The 2921-nt window shown below is 43.3% G+C and overlaps 1 protein-coding gene across 1 annotated transcript in view; it reads left to right on the forward strand.

Moving 5' to 3' along the window:
• KIT (KIT proto-oncogene receptor tyrosine kinase) overlaps window positions 1-2921 on the forward strand; it is a 132340-nt gene that overhangs the window by 116934 nt on the left and 12485 nt on the right. The gene's annotated exons all lie outside the window — the stretch shown is intronic.

Raw genomic sequence — 2921 nt, forward strand, 5'->3', positions numbered from 1 at the left:
ATTATAGCCTATGGGGAAGTTGAAGCAGCTTGAATATTCAACTGAGCTTCAGCCTCGAGTCAAAGTGGACTTGCTTCGGAAGTCCACTTTGACTCGAGGCTGAAGCTCAGTTGAATTGAATTGAAGCGGAACCTGGTTTAATATTTGACATGGCTGTCGAATCAAATATTACCTGCTCTGTACAGCCCTAGTAGCTACTTCAAGTTTGGGCTCAGGATTCTGGTCTTCAGCCTTTGCTTTCTTCTCTGGAGCGCTTAGCTGGTCTAATTAAAGCTCCACCTGGTTTCTTTGCCATTGGATGCTGCACAAACCATACAGAAGTTTTGTGGGGCCTCTTTAGCTTAGAATCAGCATTTTTGAATGAATGGATTTTATGAATTAATCTAATCCTGAAAGGTGACTATCCCTCCAAAATGGAGTAAAATGCTGAATGCTTTAGAACACTTACTCTAAACCATGGCATCCCTAAACAATTACAAATTAAAGACCGGTTGGAGGAGAGATGAGCAGAGGTCTGCCTGCTCAATGGCCCAGGAGAACACTGCCAGTCTTATATTGCTGTGCAGGATTATAGGAAAGTGGAAGGGACCTCATGATGTCTTCTAATCTACCACTGGTCAAAGTAGGATCATCCCTGACCAAACCATCCCAGCCCAGTGTCTATCTGACCTCCTCTTGAAAATTTCCAGAGGTTGAAATTCCCAACTTCTTTAGGTAGTCTCTTTCGATGCTTGACCACCCTTAGTCAGAAAGTTCTTTGTAATCTCCTGCCTCAATTTCCCTTGCTGCAGTTTGGGACCATTGCTCCAGTCTGCTCCAGGCACAACAAAAGGGCTATCATTGCCCTTCCAGTTTTTGAAAGCTGTTATCAAATCCCGCTTCAGTCTTTTCTTCTCCAGACTAAATAATCCTAGTTCTTTTGGTCTCTTTTCATAAGTCTTGCTTCCCAAGCCTCTAATCATTTTGGAAAGGTAAAATCTAGAAAGATTCAAGTAAATATTAATACGATGTTTTTAAAAAATCTGTGTAATTAAAAAAACCCATAAAGCAAACCAAGAAGCCCATATTGAGAATGGAACTTTCAGAAACACCAAATATTGGGCCAGTTCTGCCTTCATTGAAATCAGTGGTAAAACTTTCATTGACATCAATGGGTGCAGCATTAAAGACTCTTGGGTGCTGCTTTTGAGTAACCCAACTTTAAAAGCACACTGGTCCACTTTCCAACCTTAATCGTCTTTTTCATAGATCCTTATGTATACACGTTACAATGCAGGGTTTAATGTGTATATTCAGGACCCCATCTTACCCAGTGCACAGGATAGACATGGCTCTGTGCACAGTGTCTGCTTATTATTTCTATTTATTCTCCTCATTGAGTGGCCCCACAGACACCATTTGAAGAAAATCAGCCCATAACCTGCAGTGAATATGAAATGTTTTCTTTCCATATATAGCCTTCTTGTTGACATTCATCACTACAGGATCTGCATGTATGAGAGACATTAATGAATCTGATCTCGCAGCATTAGTGTGAATTCACAGAGTAGTATAATATCCATTATACAGTACAAAGCTGAGATGAAAGAATGTGTCTATGGCAGAGACAGGGATAGAATTCCTAATTGGAGCATATTGTCTTAACTACAAGACCATTTCTCCTCATCCAGTGGACCGTCTTCCATTCTCTTTGGCAGGAGTACTTTTAACCCCAAGCCGTTTCTTCACATTCCTGCTTCACTGGGACTACTTACGTTCTTAATGCAGCACATACGGAGTGAAATACTTTGTTAGATTGTGGTGTGAATGAGGCAGTGGTCCTGTGGGAAAAATAATAGATCCCCACATAATTAAAGATAGTTTCCATGATGAACATCCAAAAGTCAACCTTAAATTGTCATTTTTAAACTTTGGGCTGCTTCATATGTCAACCTTAATGTTATTCTTAAGTAATTTTTATAATGGCATTTCTTGTACTGTAGTTTTAAAAGAAAAATGAAGAAATTAAGAAGTTTCACCATGTGGCTAGATAGCTGTGTCCTCCATAGTATGCACTTTAAATCATTCCAGGCACACGTTCTATTATATGAGAAGAGAACTTTTTTAAAGCCTTGTATCCCTCCATGCTCTCCCTTACCAGCTGCACATAAGAGGTGCTTACATGGCCCATCTGGGTTGCTTCTGAGAAAACACAGTTGTACAGGTCTTTTCAGTTCAAGATATAGGCACTTAATAATATAGGCACCTAAATGGTTTTGTGATTACTGAGTGGGGTCAGTCTGGATCAGTCTTCATGTCTTAGATGCCTCAACTTCATCTAGCATCTGTTTAGCCACCTACAGGATTATCTGGTCCCAACTAATTTTTTAAAAATGGAATCCCAATGCCTGAGCTATTTAAGTGCTTTTGAAATTTTTAACCCCTGTTTCTGCCATATTTCAAGTCTTCATCACGTTCTCCTGAGTCATGGAAGCTATTTTAAAATATATATAAATATATAGGGGTGCACCAATAGAATTTTTGGGGCCGATACCGATCAGATTTCCAATATGCAGCCAGGCAGCTTGAAGAGCAGTGTCCAGCTGGTACATCTGTTATAGTGGAGGGGGAGGAGGAGGGGGAAGGAAAGGTCGGGGGTGGGGAGAGTGGGGCTGGGGCTGCGGCAGTCACTGCCCAGCCAGGGGGGGGTGGGGCACGGGACAGAGCCACAGCTCATCCAGAGGGAAGGTGGGGGGGCAACTGCTGGTGCACACACCCCAGGAGGGCATGGGGACATGTGCCCCCTGGATCTGCATGGGACGAGGTGGGCTGCCACTGCAGGCTGGGGCCAAGGCTGCTCTGGGCTCTTCCTGGTGGGGACTGGGCCAGGCTGCGTTTGGGGCGGGTGGTGGCAGCGCTGGGAGAGGGTTATGGGGGGGGGC

Source organism: Gavialis gangeticus, unplaced genomic scaffold, assembly GCF_001723915.1.
Source record: "Gavialis gangeticus isolate Ggan-Ray unplaced genomic scaffold, GavGan_comp1, whole genome shotgun sequence".
NCBI lineage: Eukaryota > Metazoa > Chordata > Crocodylia > Gavialidae > Gavialis > Gavialis gangeticus.